This window comes from Scatophagus argus, chromosome 24 (assembly GCF_020382885.2).
Source record: "Scatophagus argus isolate fScaArg1 chromosome 24, fScaArg1.pri, whole genome shotgun sequence".
NCBI lineage: Eukaryota > Metazoa > Chordata > Actinopteri > Scatophagidae > Scatophagus > Scatophagus argus.
The window spans coordinates 7,661,905-7,683,093 of record NC_058516.1 but is presented as its reverse complement, the minus strand read 5'-3'; the positions used below and the strand labels follow the sequence as shown (position 1 = coordinate 7,683,093).

General features: G+C 43.2%; 1 protein-coding gene across 5 annotated transcripts in view; it reads right to left on the bottom strand.

Annotated features, from left to right (window-relative positions):
* LOC124055621 (metalloreductase STEAP3-like) overlaps positions 1-21,189 on the bottom strand; it is a 122,409-nt gene that overhangs the window by 40,707 nt on the left and 60,513 nt on the right. For all 5 annotated transcript variants that reach the window (XR_006842741.1, XM_046382585.1, XM_046382583.1 and 2 more), the window contains exons 3-4: positions 18,588-18,678; positions 98-198 (exon numbers count right to left, since the gene is read on the bottom strand). The gene's annotated coding sequence lies outside the window, so the exon portion shown is untranslated. The remainder of the gene's footprint in view (positions 1-97; positions 199-18,587; positions 18,679-21,189) is intronic.

Genomic DNA, 21,189 nt, shown 5'->3' with positions numbered 1-21,189 from the left:
GATATATTCAACGTAATACAAGTGCCTCAATGTACCCATGTGCAGTACTCCTCACTACTAGTCGAGCCTGCAAGCTCGTCATCCCTCCCAGACTTACCTCCTCTTACTGTGGCAGGTGTTTGGTTCGGTGTTCAGTCCAGGTGGATTACTGCTCATTGCATCTTTAGCCAGGTGTACTGAAGACCAGCAGCACAGTGACTAGAAAAACAAAAGACAAATTTTATCAATATTAAATGTTGGGCTTTTATCTGAAAGGTGCCTGTAATTGAATGTAAATTTAGGAGATCAAAATAAGCTCATAAAAGGGTAACCTGAAAACAAGAAGGTACAGGGTGATATTAGCCACAATACTGAACAGCATTTGTTTTCAGTGGCCGTTGATGGGTGGATGAGCTGTAACGGATCAATGACATGTGAGGAGCAGCCCAGTCACGTTCACAGTCAGCTCGGCCAAATGTCTTCACAGAAATCGTGGAAACTTTGTCCTCATATCACAAATGACAGAAAAAAAAAATAGCATGCAAGGCTACATTTGAAGCCACATTTCGCATTTGTTTTCTTTTCCTGTGAAGATCTTTTCTTGGTTAGAGCTGTATTTGAAGACAGATGTGAAAAGCCACAGTTTTTCATTATAGTGTTAAGTCAGGCCACATTTTGTCTTCTTGGGAGTTTCACTGAGTCTCCATGGAGAGAGGCGGACTTCTTGTTCCTTGAATCAAAAAAGTACTACATTCAGTTCAGTTACATAAATGGGCAGCAAGCAAGCAGCAAATTAACTCACTGTATTTCCAATCAATAACATCAGAGAGGATGAACGTGGCTTAGATGAAGTTTAATGTTAATTTAATATTAACTTTTACTTTTTAATTAACTTTTAATTTTATTCCTCACATTTTGACATATAATACACGGGTGAGCAGGTGAAACTTGATAAACTTAGTTAAACTTGAGCTGACAGCCTTAAGTATTCCCACAAAGCAACATACACTGTATAAATATGCATACTGTACATATGTATGTTGATTGTTATTTTAAAAAACCAATGAAAATAATCGAGAATACCTGTAGTTTATTCACTTTAAGATGCACTGAACAAATACTCATTGGTGTTCTTTTACATACACGCACACCCAAACAAACACACAAAAAAAATTTCATTCGTCTTTTCCCTAATCAATCGACTTATCCAGGCAAACTACTTTAAGTGCTCAATGGGGAAAGCTGGCTGATTGTTTTTCCATTAAATAATATTACTGCTACACATACAGCCACAGGTCGATGCGGCGCTCATTATGGCCGCGGGCTGATAATAATTAACTGCTAATGTGTGTGGAAACAGGCCCCTGATGGGCTGATGCTAAAGCCCGACGCTCCCTCAGGAACCCAACACAGCAGCTCGAACCGACTGCTTATTTGGCTCACTAGCTTCACAAAGAAACCAAAACAGGCCCCACAGACTCCAAAAGGGATTAAGCAGATGAGTTCAGCAGCAGAGGAGTTGCAGGTGAGTGCGTTTGTGGTGCTCTGAGATCCACCTTGTATACACTCAAATGCTAATAAACAGCTGGTTAATTAATGTGAAAAAGTGTGAATTTACAATATTTTTTTCTGCATTAAGAAGTGAACCAAGCTTGCTAAAACACAATTTGTTGTTTTCTGTTTCGACACTATACAAAAGCTGTGACGCGGGGGTGCGGAGGCTTTCGAGTTGTTTAAAGGCATCTGTGATGGAGGCCGACTGAGTGAAGAAAGTAAGGCAATATATTACTTCTGCTGTTGAGTACTAAGTCATATAATTACATTTTCAAAGAGTAATGCGTAATAACTAACCGATGATGGTGTACAGGCCACAATCTACAACACGTAAGGGAAAAGAAGAAGATAAATTAATGCATCCACCAATGAACTGCTGTGCATTTGCAAACCAACCTTTGATGACATAAAATGTTAGTTGCATTGTAGAAGAAGGGAGGCGGAATGAGACAACACTAAGTTTGTCCATAATTTATTTGGACTCTAAGTGGAGAAGAAATGAAATGAGAGGCAGTTGGTTAAAAACAACAAAAAGTCCATTCCCTTCTGGGAAGTCTGGGAAGCCAGATGTTCGTGAGCCTCATACTCACTGGAGTTGAGTACCAGTGTGCCTAAATGTGTGTGTGTGTGTGTGTTAAAGAGACAGAGAGGCGTTTCCTGATGTCCTGGCCAGATGTTGCTGATCCCTGCCACTCAACAGAGGAAAGTTTATACCCAGCTTTACAGAATTAACAGAGAGGCCTGGGACGAGAGGTTTAATTGTTTTTTGGGTCTTCTTTTCCGCTATTCAATTTGACCAAACATAATGAAACTTGTGTTCTCACAGTTACGTTGGATATATTATCATCTTAAAACATCACAAAAAAGCTAACAGCTAAAGTGCGACTTACCAAAACGAAAATCAAACTCTTGCTGTTGGCTCCAGCTAGCCGGTGCAATAGCATCGCTTTCACTACGCTGTTTGCCATTCCCAAGAGGAAAAATTAAAAGAAAACGTTGTCAGAATTGAATCTGATTGAAACTGTATTGAAACCGAACATGATGATTGAAACGCTGATTGAATGTAATCAGCCACCGTTTACTCACATATAATGAGTCGATGCTTTAAGTGAAATTGACGATCTGACAAATAAAGCCAATTAGGAATTTTAATTGCGCTCAAAACGAGTTAGAAGACTGTATCCATGTTCGACTGGTCCAGATTAGATCATTAAAAAGTTTTAATCTTATCCTTATCTGCTTGCAATAGCTCAGTAATGCCTGTGTGGTATAACACAAGTCAGTCTGCCTGCCTGTGTAGATCTGTGTTGTCCCTGTACAGTGTGTGTGCGTGTGTGTTTGCTCCTATATGTCCACACTTGCATCTGTCTTTACCCCCACACATGTGCGTGCATATGTGTGCACGTCCTTCTCCGTGTGTGTGTTCAGCATTGGCGTGGGGATCCATCTGTGTCAGGTTAACCCGCTGAGAGCCTCTCCCAGCAGGTAGTCCTGGAGGGCCTAAATCATCTGGACGGCCAGAAGCGTGAAATCCTTCCAGGCCTGGACAGATGTCTCTCTGTTCAGCCCGAGTCAGCCTTCAGCGACCTCAAAGACCTTTAAAGACCCTTGGAGCAGACTTCGGATCCCAGAAGCAGACCAGACTGTGTTACTTCACATCCAACAAAAACATAAGCTACCTTCATAGTGGACTAAAGAATATCTTTTGATTCGTTTTTAAAATATTTCAAGTCCAGTTGTGCTCACTAAATTCATGTAGATGCAAAGTGAGGATAAAATATGCACATTTTTCTTTTCTATCCATGTCCCCAAAGAAACTGGTACTTAAATCTGCAAAATGAGGCTAAACAAGCAGAGGAGGCTGGACTTTGATAGGATAAGATTATTTCAACTTCATTTCAATTCATATTTCGTTTTTCAGTTGTCCTGAAAATGAATAAATAAACAGCTGTAGGTGCCACAAGTTACGTGAAAGGACAGCATGCCAAGGCCAGGTCAGCCAGAGGCTAAACCTGCCTGTATTTGTAGGTGTGACACAGCAGAAAGGCAGTGAGAGACTGAGAGACAGAGTGCTGCCCTCTCTGACCTGAACACCATCTGCACAAACTTTGATCTTTCACACATCAGACGGTGAGACGTCCATACTGATGAACCCTGACTTAATATCGGATTACATGTTTGTATAAATGGCCTGAAATGTCATAAAAAGAACTTAAATGCTGCACCAAATACACGTGGTGGCATTGGTGACATTTCAGCAGATCATAAACACAGCATTTTGTTGGACTGTGTCAATAACGGAAGTTTGGTGCCTCTAAACACAAACAGTTGAACTGAGAGAATGAGTTTCCCTCACACGGACATACTATTTTAGCATCTTTAAGTTCTTTTTTTGGCTGTAGGGATCACAGCTGTAATGTTTTGGGAGGGGGGGGGGTTGAGCAGAAATATCTGTCGTTAAAAAAATCTCTGTCAAACAAATAAAATAAAATAAAATCCATCAAGGATCATGTTGATTCTAACAGTGGACGTCTTTCCAGAAGCAAGGTGAAAACGCTCACCAGTTTCCAGTAGAGCATCCTGTCCATTGGAGGCCTCCTGGACCAGCTGATTGAGGTGGTGTTATGTTTTAAGCCTTGGTGGCTGGGCCATGGCCCTAATGGGTTCCAGCTGGGCTTGTGTGTCTGCATTAAGTCCTCAAGTGGAAAAGTGGCTGCAAAGTCGAACCACCTGGTGAGGCCGAGCTGCTGAGGAGGTGTGAGGTGGTGGTGGATGAGAAAAAGCCTGGAAAAGCTTGCCTAACATGATGAAGGAGGCCTCGGCAAAACACAACAACCTTTCTTAACTTATTTTCCTTTTATCTGAAGCTACTGCTACCTCATAGTTTGGTGTTTATTTCCCTGTCGTGAACATGCTAAAAAACAAAACAAAACAAAACAAAAAAAACAGCGGCAGCTTATTGATTTCTATGCAGCTCAGCTGGCTGCAGGTGTTACTTCACCACTACCTGTCAACCAAAATAACATTTACCAATTCACACAGACAATTTGGGCTTACAAGCCATTTTACAGGCTTAATCTGCTACATTTTCAATGGTCCACTGGGTGACCTTGGCCCGTTTCGACACAAAGCCTGACAAAAAGCAACAGGATCCTCTCAATCCATCCGCGGTGTGACCGCTGCAGCTAACAACAGCTGTAATTTCATTGGCCTGATACTGCAGCCTTGTCACAAGTGTAGCTACAGACAGGAGCGAATAATTCTTTTACAAGCAGCATGACAGCAGCGATGGCAACCGACTCTAGGATTTCACGTTTGTCTGGAGAGACGTCTCTGCAGCAAATACATTTTGGCAAAAGCATGTAGTGGTTAGATTCTCTGAGGTTTTTTTTTTTCTCTTTTTTTTAAAGCCTGCATTTAAACTGGAGAGTCGGTTTAGAAAATATTAATTTTCAGAACCATTGCCTTAAGGAAACACTTGCATTGCACTCACACGCAGGAGATTGGGACTACTTCTTCTTCTTTTTCTTTTTCTTCTTCTGGATCTTTACCTTGCTCAAGGGCTTTGTATTGGTAATGTTCTACAGGGAGGGACTAGCATGTCTTGCTCAATACCTCCACCTGAGTTCCCAGGCACATATTCAAACTGGCAACCCTCCAGTCCATTGTGTTACTGCTGCCAAACAGTGATTTGAAATTTTGCATGTTTTGTGTGCAGGCACTTTTTTAATTAATTCCATATGCTGTTTGGTGAAGTGTTGAGAGCTTGATGAGAAAAACCAATTCTACTCTCACATCTGTACATTTAATATGAAGCTTAAGTAAGCAGCTTGTTAGCTTAGTTAAGCTCAAAGATTGGAAGAAGAGGGAAGAGCTCACATGGCTCTGTAGAAAAGTTAAAATAAAGTCTGCTGACCAGCTCCAACTAATTAACATGTTTTAAATCATGTAGTTCTTTGGCAGAAAATATCAAATGTCAAAAGAACAACTTGGGGTTTTACAGGGAGAACCAACTCTTGGATAGAAAGTGAAAAGACGCAGAAATTATTCCTGTGAAGATTACAAAAAACTACAGCAGAACTGGCTTACACACATGCACGCACACACACACACACACACACGCACACACTTGCTCTGTGGTGTTATCAGTGTGGCCCTCAGCACTGAGTGACCGTGCCACACTGCATCCATCACGTCTCGTCTCCGCCAGCCCACAGCTCAGGCTCGGGGTTGGAAAATGGTTCGCAATGCAGCTGATGAGCTGGTGAGAGATATTTATGAGGATACTCGGAATCCGCCGAACAGATCCCAGGCAGATGACTCCAACCCAGGGCGCTGCACTTTTTCCACGATAGCACTTAACATGTTACCTCCAGCTGTCATTTGGAGAAGACCTTTTACCATGTGGAGCCGTCTGAAGCAAGACACAGCTCATCAGTAATAAGTCTGTTTCCGAAAGAGAACTTTAAGTATGCAGCTGGAGAATTTTTACTAAACAAACACTGATACTGACTTTAATTTGCTTCAGTTCTCATACTTACGCAACACAAATGCAATGCAGCAGTGGGACCGCTTTTATTGTTTTCAAAGGAAGTGTTCCCTCGGAGGCTGTCGACAAAGCCTGGCATCCACTGTCAATGATGAGTTTGTGGGTAAGGCACGAGAAACTCCAGTGCCCAGTGAATAACCCCCCACTCCCCCTCCTCTGCGGCTGGTAACATTGTGTGTTATGTCTGAGACTTTAGTGTCGACTCCTGGTGTTGCATGCATGCCATCCATTATCTAAAAGTAATGCTACGAAATTATTTAGATTTCAACTGAGCATTGAAACCACACAATAGAAAGGAGTTCAACTATAAGAAATAAAGTCTGCGCTGGCTTTGAGGCCATGATTCAACAATAAAAGCATGAGACGCTTTTCACGAAATGAACAAAAAAGAAAAACTGTAACAGGAATCACTAGTAGCACCCAAGCCTAGACTGCTCAAGCAAGTCACTTATGTGCATGAGGAAATCAGCTCAACAAGCTTCAGGAGGGGAAAGAAAAAAGACATGTCAGAGTAAGTTACTTTGAGGAAAGAAAAGAATGACAGTGAGAAAGAGCCAGTGTGATTCGGTCTTCTGTCATCTGCCTTCTGGATCCCCTGTACACAAAACATGTTGCGATTGAAATAGATGGAGAGAAGGAGAGAAAGAGACAATCCCTCTAATCCATCTGGCATCCTTATGCTGCTGTTTAGGCCCCGTGGTGACTTCAGAGATAGAAGATGAGCATGAAAGGGAATTACGACGAAGCCCTTTCACTGATTCCAAAAAATCTGCTCCAAATTACTTTGAGAGCAAATATCAACTTAAACAGGCCGCCTCTCCCTTCTCCCCCTCTCCGAGTTCACGACTTCCTCCACAAACAACGCCAAAAGTGGGATGGGCTGAGGACCAGCGGCCATTTGAGTCCCTCTCTGATGGATCGAACATGGCACTTATGCTAATTCGCCTCGCTTTTTGGCCAGCACCACATGCATTCTTACCCAGCCGAGACTCCATTTGGAATGTGCAGTTGTGGCAGCAAAGCAAAGCAAAGCACTCAAAGATGCTGCTGCTGCTGTTGAGACTTAAACTGTCTCTACTTACTATCTTAGCTGGATGGCAAACAGACTTTGTGGGCACAGTGGAGAGCAGCGCAGACACCCAGAGGCAGGTGATTAAGCTCAGACACTGAGTACTGCATGCACAAGCAGTATGTCTGGAGACTGGAAGACTGCCATGAGAAGATCTTCACACTGATGGCCGATCATTTGGGAAAGACAGATCATCAATAAAACACATCCTACAGCTCACTGGTTGATCAATGGCTGCCTTTACATGCAAGGCGATGACGCTTTTTAGCATCTTTCATCTCCTTGTTTTGCTTTTTTGGCTTCTGATTTTGCTGTTTTGGTTCGCTTCAAATGGCCTGATGCACCCATGCTGGTGAGCATGGTGGAGCATGAAAGTGGAGAACAAAAAAAGAGCCAAAACACAGACCATATTTGCCATATTCTTCCATGATGTTCCTTGAAACTGCTTCCTGCAGTGCAGCAGCTGGTTCCAGAAAACACTTTGGTGAACGCTCCAGCACTGAAGCACTTGACAGAAACGTGCCCTGCTGTGGTCTTCCTGTTATCTAAACACACATCTGCTCTGATTGATATGCTTGAAATGGGCCAATTTCAATTCCATGTGTGATGCGATAGCCTTTTATTTGTTCAGCTTTAATTGTTGAAGCTCCTGTCAGTGCGGCAAAGGGAGCACAGCTGCAGGAAGGTGACACGTTGGCACGGGATCAGGACAATTCGATATCGTCCTACGCCTGCTTTTGAATTAGCATGAAACAAATCGAAAAATTCCTCCACCAGCGTCTGTCAGATGTCGAGTGATGAAGGCGATCGGCACCTCTCAGCGCGTTACAATTTAAGTGTAATGTATATTTAGAACACGAATTTTATCTCTTTAGGCTAGACATGAGGTGAACACTATCGCTCCCTCTCACACACACACACACACACACATACTGAATCATATAGATGGTGCAGGCCTGTCCACATGTCTTATATTCATGCAGAGATTGACAGATACAATTGCACGCACATGCAATCGTGTTCCTTCAGCTTAATTTGAAGGCGCTCAGGAGGTCAAGGATTTCTTTCAATCAAAAAGAGTTCTGACAAGGGGAACGTCTTTATCTTCCGTCATGAAAACAATCTGCAAATTATTTCAATTAAAAGTGAAAGAACTGCAAGAACATCTGGGAGTTGCCTGCCAGCGAGTTTTCTTTTCCTGTGCAACTTCTTCTCTCACTACAGGCATGAGAAAATAATAAGTGGAGAGCTGAATTTGTGTCAGCACGGCTCAGGAAAATAAGATATCATGTCTTGCTGTCGGTTTGATGTCAGGCTCTCTGAGTCGTACCCGAATGCCTCATCCCATTGAGGCTCGAATGGGGGGGGGTCAGCCAGAGTTCACATCTACAGCCTCTAACCAGCTCTCACCCTCTTATCCCCCCCACTTCATCAGCTCGGGCGCTCTATTTATTTCTTATTTTTCTCTCCCGCTCACTGTTTTCCTTCACTTACTTCTCATCAAGTTGTGTAACACAGTGCTCTCAGCGCTGAGCGATGTCTCCTTTGGTGCATGTTACTCAGCAGAGCCAAGCCAAACCCGCGGGACGGCCTCGCCCAGTCCCAGCGTCACTCAGATATTCAGCTCAGCACATAGTTTGCATCTTCATCAATTCACTGTCAATTTGTGATCAGGAACATGCGCTTCAGTCCACACTTTGCCGGTCAAGACTAATCATCACAGGCAGCAGGACAAACTATGCAGTGAGTTTCCAGCTCCAGAGATGCAGCCGATCACATGCGACACACTCGCATGATGAAAATGAACTTTCTTTGTCCTGTGGTTGAGTTTAGCTGCAGCATTTTCTGCACGGGGGAAAATATAAGTGAAATGAAAACGTAAGATGAAATCGGTCTTCTTTCCAACTGGGTTGCATACTGAATTAAAGGGAGTAGTGTTTAATTTTACATGTCAGAGTATGAGTCATTAGGAGTACTCCTCAGCCTGTGAAAACAGTTACATAATGCCTTCTGTGGCTCCGGGGAAGTTTTGCCAAATCTGAGAAATGATATCACTTCAGTGCGCTTGGCTCTCACACAGGTATACTTCAGGAGGTAGAGAAGTATTTGGGAAAAGCAACATAACACTATTAAAATGTACATACAGATATTTGTAAGTTTTTCTTGTGTATCTAGCGGCAAAAAAGTTGTAGCATGACGTGTTTGAGGTCCTTTGTCCTAGCCTGATATTGCATGTTCTGTAATGAATGTTGGAATGACAGAAGTGCAAAGTTTTAAAAAAGGGTGAAGTTTGCAAGACACAGATTTTTACTAAATGGGGAGGCTTTGAATATGCATTATGGGAGGTGCAGAATCCAATGTTTTTGAAGTGTGACACATAGCAGGGCCTAAAAGATCAAACACCTTCTGGACGTCCAATCTCCAAACAGAACCAACACTGGTCCACGCCTTTTTTCCCACAAACATTGAAACTTGCATCGCCGGCCCTACTGATACTATTTTAATGAAAAAGCAGAGTAATTTTCATTTCCACTCTAATGCCATATACTGCTCAGATAAATCTGCCATGTTATGTGTCAGATCAGATAAGCAGAGAGCCTGCTCTGACATCTGCATTTGGGATAAGTCGACGCACTGCTTCTCATGCGCTGCCACAAATACGACATGAATTTGGATTTCTGCTGTGGGTTAGCTTAAGATGCACCATCGGTTTTGCTCAGATGCAAGCATGCAAGACATTTGGGGCACCATTTCCTTCTTTTTGTCATGCCTGGAAAATGATTTGCATGAGTTTTTTGTTCATATAAAGATAGGTTTGATATTAATAAATGTGCTTGACATAGTATCTGTACATATAAGTTCAGGAAAATCCATCTGAAAAGACACGCCATTCAATCCAGGTTTCCTTAATTGAAACCCTCTCCCACAGCTCCCTGATTAATTTATACTCTGAATGTGATCTAAATTGACCCATCCAGCCTCAAGGTATACAAGTAGCCTTGCTACTGCAGCAGACTGATATGTCATTAGAGTCCCGCTGCGATCATGGCCCCAATATTTCATACGACGGTATGAGGGACTATCAGGTGACTCCTGCTACAGAGAATATGAAATTATCTCTCATCAGCGGTAAACAAGCATGCTGCCCGGCTCCGCTCCAGCTTTCAGCAGACGCCTTGAAGAATTTAGCACCATAAACTGATCTGACTTTGACGGATACTCCTAACCGCCACAGGCACCCCCCCCCCACCACCACCACCACCACCACCACACACACACACACACACACACACACACACACATTCAGCTTTGCTCTCTTTCTCTCTCTCTCTGTCTGCATGTGTTTCTCTTCCACTGTCATTCTCTTTACACAAAATGATACTGGGTCATGGTGCCAGCCGACAGTCTCTTCCTCAAGAGTTTCTCCGAGGATCAAATATCATTCAAGTTTCCTGAATGACCAATTTCTTTCTCAAAGCAGTTACTGAGGTCTGTCTTCTGCCTTTTCTGGCAGCATTTCATCTGTTTATTCATTTGGATTAAGGGGTTTCTACGGTTTCTATAACCTTCCAAAACTGACAAACCAGGATTCACGCTCCCTTCACATGGTGTCAGGGTGTGAACTTGTCTCTGGCTTGCTAAAAGAGGCTACAACAGTTCATCTCTTCAGTTGTACACTGGTAAGTTAGGTGGCTCTCTCCTGTTTCCGCAGCTCATATTATCTAACTTAGGGGTCCGTGTCTACAGCTCGTGATGCACCAGATCTGGCTTCTATAAAGACATAGGATAAAATTACAGCTAAATCAGTCTTGTGGCTTTTCGCTGGGAAAACTTATGAAGTCCTAAAACTCCCCCAGTTATGAGTCGGCCCAGCAGGGCCGCAGTGGAAGGCTCCCGAAAGGAGTAAGGATTGAAATATAATACAAGCGTCACTGATCCTCCAAATAATAAGGCACTGACAGCGTGGAATGATAGCATGATAACTCATAGAAGCTTCTTAAATCCAGCACAGGTACATGACCCTCGCTTTGTAAAGAAGTCATTTTCCATGATATATACTTCACTAATTCATCTGGCACAGACACACGTTTTCTGCTCCTCTATTCTCTTCCCTTTGGAAGAAAAGAGGAATTATTTGCACTATTGCACACATGGTTTTGGATCTATAGCTGTCCTGCCTGACTAAAAAGGATTGAAGGCCTGGTACATTTAATGAAATGAAGAAGCAGCAGTGCCACTGCTGGTTTACATGAAACCAATTCTACGAGTAGCAGGGTTCCAATTGGCTGTTCGTGCAATCAATCACTGAGCGACAGCCGATTTTCATTAGTCTACCGTGACTCTCTCCACAGTTGCTGGGCGAAAGAAAAAAAAATAACATGTTTGCAAAGAACATAAAACACGAATGAAGTGAGGTGCAGATGTCTGTATATATTTAGTCTATCAGCCAAGGTCCTCCAGTGATTTCACATCAAAGCAGAGAACAGGGAGCCAAAAGTAACAGTTTCACTTCTCCTTGATCAGCATGTGATAGTTGTTTATTGGCTTTGGAAGTCAAATGAGGGTCAGGATCAGGATCAGAGCAAATCCCACTGAGGACGAGGTGTGATTTTATTAAATCAACATGGACTAGTCGACGCCCATCGGGTTTTTATTTCAAACACTGGCCTTTTCAGCACCATTTTAACAGCAGACACTGAGGGTGCTGATGTGCCGCAGTATCCTGGTTTTCAAGTGGCGGAATGTAATGAAGTACCTTTACTCAAGCACTGCACTTCAATTTGAGGTACTGGTACTTTGTATTTCCATTTTGTACAACTTGCTATATCTCAGAGGCAGATAATGTACTTTTTAACTCCACTATATTTTACTGACAGTTTAATTCACACAAATACCAGAATCATATCTGAAGATATCTAATTTTAAAGAATATCAATTACAACATTGTATTCATTTTAATATTGGAGTTAGTTTTTTGTATAGAATCGTAAGATAACATTTTAAGTAGGATTTCAGAAGCCTTTTCCACTAATTAGATAAGGAGCCTGTGTTAGTTACTTGTTATCAAATACTCATTAAGTTCACCAGTGAATGTGAATCTGTTTTTCCCATGATGATGACTGCCGCTCCTTCCCACACGTTCTCCTTTACTCATCTTTCAGTAGTTGGATTGAAGTAGGAGGATTGAATCAGCAAACTCTGGGAAAGTCTGCTGCTCCCAGACAGACAATAGACTCTATATCACGTCATTCTACTTTGAAGCAATAATAAAAAACAAAAAAAACATCATGGATACTATTTGACTATTTGGCATCATGTTTCCCTGGTATCAAAAGCATCTCATCTCTCACCTCCCAGGGAATTCATTAAATCAGTCCCTCACCAGCCAGCCTCCACTGACTCTGCGAACTGTCGAAGACTCATGTATGAACGCACATACGTTGAGTACAGCTGGTAACAATCAACATGGACCAGGACTTAATGAAGCTTTGACATAAGAGCTCATACTCTGCCGTCCTGCAGACAGACAATCCTACCTTGCAGACAGCAAAGCAACATTATCTCTTCTGGATTTATGATGAACAAGACATAATTTGTTACTGTCTGCTGAAAATGCTGAGTGCTCAGAAGGTCACATTTTAAGGCTGCTATGTGTAGGAATTACTAACGTTATCACATCACTGTCGGATTACCTGCACCATCTGTGTACAAACAAATGAGATCATAGTTCAGTATTTGTCAGCATTACAAAATTTACCATAAAATCCCTTCCTCTTTCCTGTGGGGTGGGATGTTGCAACTGGTCCATAGAGCAAATGTCTTTTCTATGGCCAGAAACACTAAAAAGCATCCTTTTTTTTAAAGTGATTCAGCAGATTTCCTAAAAATAATCCAGCCATGCAGAACACAAGATAGAGTAAGATGCAAAATAAGCTGCCTGGGCTCTCAGAGGAGGTTTCATTGGCCGGAGTTTCAATTTTGTTGCTCAATATAAATAATGCTTGTGTAAAAATAGAGTGTGAGGAGCTTTTGTTGCTTCTCTTTTGGTTCCCAGGGAGACAGAAGTGTTTCCTGTAGTTGTTTTTCTTTTTTAATATACAGAAGGATCTCAATGCAGCCAAGATCCAGTCTGATGTGCCAAGGCCTTTAAAAAAAAAAAAGCACATGTAACCATGGTGATTTATTTGCTGCAGTTACACTAATGTCTGACAATGTGATTTACTGACATCCCAATGCTAAAGATGCAGTAGCAGTATTTTGAATGCATTTATTTAACATTTATTCAGCTTTTCCAGAGTTATCAGACGAAGGATATCATTGCAGCAGGAGACCTGTCAGAGTCATATTAATGGCTGGTTAAGTGCGCTGGCTGCTGTAAAGCAAGCCATCGTATCAGACCGTGGGGATGAAGAAAGAGCCGACTTATACTGCAAAGCTCAGTCTTCATTACAACCCTGACATGTGGTCCAACCCTATCGCCAGACAAGAATGTTTTTACATTTAATTATGATGTTTTTTTAAGTCCATTGGAAATGTTTCCACAGTTCTCGCTTTCTACAATAACTACATACGGCAACTCTGATATGGTTAAGGCCAGATAAAGATCTTGTTCCAGCTGGCACGAACACTGGCATGTGTCTTGAATCATGAGGTGCAACTTCTATGATATTTGGCTGCTGGGATCACAAGCTGTGGATTGCCACAGAATGTAGTGGGGACGCCTCCTGGCTGTGGACATAACACACTCTTATGACACCAGGCTGTTATGGTGACAAGCCTTAACAATGAGATCACAGAGCAGCAAAGATGAGGTGTCTGCGTAAAGAGACCTGGATGACTGTCCTCACACGAGGAGCACAACGACTTACGAGGACCTTGTGATCAAAGAACTGATCCTTCTCTTTGAGAGGCACCAGTTGAGGTGGACAGGGCTAATAGCAGGGCCGCCCACTGGATGGATTACACCTCTAAGCTGACCTGGGTATGCTTCATGAACAGCCCGGTGTAGCTCGAGGTAGTTCACGTTTGCGTTACTGCATCCTAAAGCTGGCTGTGCGGACAGTGGACAGTCGAGAAGTGAAGGAAACAACATTTGAGACAAAAGAGGAAAGACATGCACCATGGTGTGAAGTAACCAGAGCCTGATATATAACAACATCAGGTTTAGAGCTTCATGAGAAAAGAGAAAAAAACAACTGATGCATTTCTCAGCATGTTGTTCTGATGTTTAGTGATGTATCACCACCACAAAACCCGTGTGCGATCACTCAGTGGTCTGATGGGTTCTGCTGGGCTTCAGGAAAACCTCTCGAGTTGAGAAAGATTAATTAGTTAAACTGGGGCAGACATCCGTCTTCTAACAAGTCTCTGTGCTGTCACCGGGGATAGGGAGGGAGGGCGAGGAGGTGGAGAGAGATGAAGAAGTGTTGCTGAGCAGCAGTAACAGAGAATCTGAGCTGTTAAATTTGCTTGTTTTTCTTTGTCTGTATTTTTTTTATGCCAGTAGCTAGTGGTGACATTTTAGACTGGACACTGTAGAGAATAGGATCTTTTGGAGGAGGAGGAAAGGAAGGAGCAACCAAAGGAAGGAGGGGGGACCTGAACCTCATCCCTCACTCTTATCTGGACAGCGAGGGCTGTCAGGTCAAGTGTACAACCTTCCTGGTGCCACACTAATGATGGTCCCCCTCCTTCCTCTGGGCTACAAGGTCAAGTCTCCCTCCACACCCTGCTTTATCATCCCTCAGCAGAAGCCTGCTGCTGTGACAGTCTTCACTGAGTCCAATCTGCACTCATAAGCTATCCTGGTGAGAAAACACAGTAAAATACCTTTAGCTCTGATGGAAAAGGTTTGCTGAATCCACATGTTCTTTTGTTAATGATGCTGTGTTTCACATCTGCAGTTGTGTTTGCTCAAAGAAAAGTGCAGACTCTCCTTTTGTTCCCTGCTAAGGAGCTCCACTGAGGTAATTAGAGGCTCAGGCTCTTGCTTGAGGACACCTCAGAAATAATTCAGAGAAAAAGGTAACCACATTTTTACCAGAAGATGCTGGTATTGCTCAGACCTGAGAGAACCGATAACTGCCGCACAACACTGTTACTGGCCATCGCCGCTGTGATAAAGAGGCTACAGATGTTTTACTTTGACCTTCTACAAACTATGATGGTGCAATCTCTCTGTTTGTCTGTCTGTCAGTGTCTGGCTGCATCAGTGCATGACTGTGAGTGAGTGTGTGTTTGGCCCCTACATCTGGATGAAATCATATTCCATTTCTCCATTTACACATAGCCACATATACCACACCAGTCCTCCAATTTAAATTGTTTGTCCACACCCTCTAGAACAACACATAGAAGCGTTTTCTGATCAGATGCCTTCATCAGCAGGATGACATGACTTGTCAGAGCCTTCCATAACTGTTACAAAAGACCACAGAAAAAGCAGTGACTGGAGAATTAACCTAATGCACGTTTTTGTCTTTTGTCTTTTTGTTTCCCTGGCTGGAAACAGTGCAGTCACTGAGAGAACATGCAAACACAGAAGGGGCCTGGGAATTGAACCCAGGACCTTCTTGCTGGGAGTCGTCAACACTCACCACTGGGCAACTCGGTGGTGAGCGCTGACAGACATCTGTTTACGTTCAAGTGAGGGCTTTGTCATTTGGATGTAAACAGATGATGATGTTCTGAAGCAGTTGCTGAAATGACTGACGCTGTCATCCTATTTTTTCTCCCCAACTGTGATAGCAGACCATCTCTGTTTTCATGGGCTACATGCAGATCGTTGTTGACCTTCCTCCAGCACAGAGGGTGGAGGAAATGCACCTGAAACTGTGTGGTGGGAGAACAAAGCAATTCCAAGAGATACGAGGCTGCCTACAAGAGAAGCAACTGTTTTGCTTTCATCCACAGAGATCACTTGACAGTGACACTGATCATGGATAAGACAAGCACTGTGTGCCCTCTGTATTACCAGCATTAAAGTAACTGTAACTGTTGCTTTCTCCATTGTTTTTTTTATAGAGACAGGGAGAAAGAGTCCCTGTGGAAGTAGCTGCAGTCGGTGGACTAAATATTACATATGCGTCTTAGAGAGACATGTATTGACCATGGACAATCAGATTTCAATCTATTTGCTCTTAATGAATCCACACTCGTTTGTTGTGTTGTTTCTTTGCAGCTGGTGGGGGGTGGGTGGTGAGGATGGGGGTGGGGCGGGTCAAGGAAACCTTTTTTGAGTTTAAATTTACTCTCACGGCTGTAATTTTTCAATTTTTACTAAGATTTTGTTGCTACACATTCCTCTGCAGCACAATGAGCTGCAGAGGAGATGAGAGTGACATCTGTTAAGCCTTAGCGCTGGGAGGCCAAAAATAAAGTTAGTGGGTTGGGCCGCCTTTGCTGCATTTACAGAAATCAGCTGGAGGACAAATGGTGAGATTCCTGCTCAGTGGGACGCCATGAAAAAACCATGCACACATATACACACATGAGGCTATAGGCAGACACACCTCTGCTGCATGTGCAACCACAGACAAGCACGCTACACAAAGAGAGCCTCATTACATGGCTGGATTAAACAGAAACATTTTGTTGGAGCGAACATCAAGGCACTGATTTCCATCTTTGGCTGGGAAGAGCTGTCATAACCTCAAAAGGAGAAACTGATCCTCAATCAGGCCTTAATCCGAATCTCTCTGCTCTTCGGATGTTTAATGGCAAGCTTATCTTAAAGTCGTATATGACATTGTTTCAGTCACTTCACATTTTCTTTGATTTCTCTCCGTTTTGAATTGTCAGTGAGGCAATCGCTGCGTCTGTGGCAAGCAGCATCTTTACGCTGTGACAAAGATGGATTTGCTCTATTCTCCCTCCCTGTTGAATTTCACATAACGCTCCGGCTTCCTGACTAATCGGCTGCTAAATCATCTGAATTTTAGTGACATTCTATGCACTGCCTGCTCATCAGCAGCTCATACCTGCAGCAGAATAACAAAGCAGTTAGTTAAGTAACACAATGGTTTCCCTGTCAAGTGATATTCCTGCTGAACGTTCATCCAAATCAGAGCAGCAGATAAACCTCTCAAACCACAGTCAGAGCAAAAGCAGGCTCTCGCATGGGTGAGGAGTCAAAGAAGAATCAAAGTCTGATTTCAATAAACAACACGATTCAGACGTCAAGGTCAGCCAAGCAGTCACAGATGAATCTGAGGAGAGGTTTTGCTTTTAGAGAACAAAGAGCATCCTATCTTGCACGCTAACAGCTAACAGCTAACAAGATATTTTCATTGCCAACAAGTGTCTCCCTCTTCTAAATCTTCCCTTTTTCAAAATCCTATGTAATATTGTGTAACAGATGCAGGAAACTCTTTCATAGGGTTGCCAGTTTAAATCTGTGTATCTGCCAGCAAAAACTGGTTATGAGGAACTCTCTGCCTTCCCAAAACAACTTGCTTTGCTGTTCTTACATGTCAAAGTCTTTTGTACCAGTCATTGGGAGTATTATGACGTTTTGGACAATTCTGGTTTGTTTTAGCTCACCAGCTAGTCGTGCTAAAAAGATATTCAAATATGTTACATGTTGTGAATAGAAAATCGGATTACATTTACTGGAGTCTTGTCCTGGAGACTGATTGAGTCACCATTAGGGGACGCACAGTTTTCATCTCCTCTCAAAAACTGATCACAAAACAGATTTTGATGACTCTTTTATAGGCAAAACTTAACCCGTATCTCTGTTGGTTATGCCTGCTGACAAACACTAAAACCAAAAATTCACACATTCACATGTTAAAGATTTTCATCTTGGCACAAATGAAACCAATTCAAACACCCCTGCCTATTATAAATGTAACCTCGTTCAAATCACTTCACCTCTCCCTTTCTCTCCTCTCCCCCAGGATGGGTTTGATGTGTCTACACCTCCACATATCACAGAAATCCCCTGTAGTCTTGCATTAGGTTGAGTTGCCACGTTTGCAAAAAAAAAAAAAAGAGAGAAAAAAAAATCGGAATTATAAATAAAAGGTAATGATGCTATTATCATGCTCTCTTACTATCCTGAGCGCCGCGCCTCACCTTTCTATTTGAATAATGATTTATAATCATATTAGTTCTCTCCGGAGCCCTGCTCTGGAAAAGTAAAAAGCTATTATCCAGTTGTCAGCTTCCAGGAGACGCCGTGGGAGATGGAGCGTTGATGCTGACACACGCACATACTGTAACTACACACACCCGGTGCGCACACGCTTGTGATAGCAGGAACACACCCACAGCATGCATATATGCACATGCTGAGCCAATCCGCTGCACACACAATCACTAGTGCAAATGCATATCAGCTTGCACGTGCACGCACATTACTGCACGGACACACACATGCATGTGAGTCGATTTCAAGCTGAATGCAGTTAGCAAATTGTTGTGTTTGTTTACCTCAGCTTGGAGTGCCAGGTGGGTGGGGTTTACAGCAGGAGAAAGGAAAGCAGCCAGCATTTCACATGTGTGTTTCCAGGAGAAAAGCTACCTATAAAAGAAATTATTATAAGCATTAGTACTCTGATACTGCCAGCCATACACACTTAGGCATAGGGCAAACCAAGGAGAAATATATTTATAATAAGAATCTCAACACAAACAGCACTGTTTGCCTCAAATACAGTCTGGAGGACACCAAAAACAGAAAACAGTAGACAAGACAGACTTCTCTGAACCATACTCTGATAGATGGTGAGACATATATGGATAGATAGTAAGCAGCAGAGAAAATAAGTTATCATGCATCACTGATCAATACCGTCACCTCGGCCTAATCCTCTAAAGCACATTCAGACAGAGCATGATGGCTGCTTTATATCAGGTGTGATCTGAGAAACAGGAGCGTGTTTACAGCAAGCTTTAGAAACTACATTTGGTTCCATTGTCGAGGAGGAAATCTGTCATGAAGGCATTTTCACCTGACAGGTTTCAGACCTGCATATCAGACGGCTGCGGTAATGTAAAGGCAGTGTAACTATTTTTACTGCTGTATTGTGTAGCCACTGACTCACACAATTTGTTTTCCTACTGAAACTGAAACTGTCAAAGACAGCAGCTGTCAAAGATTTTTGGCTCCCAGGTTACAAAAATGTCAGTGACGTACCGTGTCGTATGGATGTATGTCCTTCATTTGGGTTGTGATAAACCATTTTTCCTCAAACTTCTTTTTCCCGTAGATATAAAGCAAATCAGCCCCCTCAAAGATTAACTGCAGCTCTTTATTCCATGGAAAACTGGGATTTGTGCATCATTTGTGTGGAAAAGCTCTGCAAGTGTGACAAGTAGGGGACAGACGCAGACAGAGACCTGTGGCTGGATCAATTTCTCACCATCTGACACAAAATCCTGTCTACAACTCCACACGGTTGCTAAACAGGTAACGGCCATAAAAACGGCAGACGGAGGGTTTTGGGTTCCAGGGTGAGGTGAACGATCAGGAAACGCTGCTGGATGGGACGCAGTGAGATCTCTTTAGGGTCTAATTCAAGGGACTGGATCTGAGACTGAGACACACATACACACACCCTCTTTGTCAGTCTCCCAATCTCTAACACCTACACACACACACACACAGAAGCTGCTTACGGGCATCTAATCTGGTGAGATTTACATTTGCAGGCCTTGGCGGCTGGTGTCAAGGTGTCATGTCTGCCGAATGTGATCTTCCATGTCGAGAACATTATTATCCCCGTGAGGAATTTAATATGGGGGCAGCCGGGTGCCATCTTTAACAGCCTGCTTTGAAATGCAGAGAGAAGATGGTCAAAATGCACCTTTGAAAAGGAAAAGAAGGCGCACACAAAAACCTACAGTGTGCCATTCGCTGTCGGCTTTTGGAGCACCAGTCAGCTGCGAACATGCTGGTGCCGTAACCTCGCCGCACCTTTCCCACCTCATTTCTTCGGCTCCCATTCAGTGATAATTTCTCAACAGGACCCCGGTGGCCGCCGACACAAAGAGCAGGCCAGCCAGCTGTAATTACACCATGCAAATGCCATTAAGGCTTTTTAATATGGCCGGTGTTGTATCGCTTCAATTGATTTGGCGTTTATCACCCGGCACACACACACACATCTGTGGCGCCCAGAGGACCAGAGGGGCCGGGCAGGGTCATCTGTTCATTCATTCATTTGGAAATTTCCCTCCCTTTGCTTTCTCTTCTCCTCTCTTTGCTTTTTCCTTTTAGTGGTTTTAATGTGATGCATGTAGAGAAACATTTATTTTACTCTCTGTTCCTTTAAGACACACACACAATGGACATAAACTCATCATTTATGGATTTTTTTCCACTACAAATACTGCTGCTGTGCAGTACTTGCAGTAGTAACGTCTTACGTTAGCTGGGAGAATCCTGCATTTTCACATGAGGTTAGATTGAAGATAGTGTTTAAAAGAAAAACTAAAATGGGAAAACAAAATGGCTAAAATCAGACCCAGCAGCTTGTGCTTGTCCACAGTCCTTGCTAACTAAAGAACACACAACGCAGGAAGCTTCACGGGCACTCAATGGCAGCACTGGATGTAAAGTGGCAGTTTACAGTGCGGCCTCTCAGCCTCACTCACACACTTCGTTTTCAGATCGTCGGCTGCACTCACTGAACAGCAGAACTCCTCTGCTGCCGACACCCCCCCACCACCACCTCGGCGAGCACGGGGGCGTGTCTGAGAGTGAAGCTGCCACTGAGACAGGTAGTGGTGGCCAGCTGGTTTGAACAGGTGTACAGACTGTGTGTTCCCATCGGACCGATCTGTGCACTTGGCAGCCGACCAGGGACTGATGGGTAAAAGCCGCTCTCCCCCACGCCCCCTTGTCTTCTTGCTTTTTGTCCTGTTTTTTCTTTTTCCGAGTGTCTTTTTTCCACCTCCTTTGTCTTGGCTTGCCGGCAGCAGCAGCACGCACACACAAACATAAACACGGACGTATACACAGCCATGCGTGACCGGACAAACAGTGTTCAGTGCAGGAGGCCGGTGGGAGAGTAACTACGCATGAAGAAAA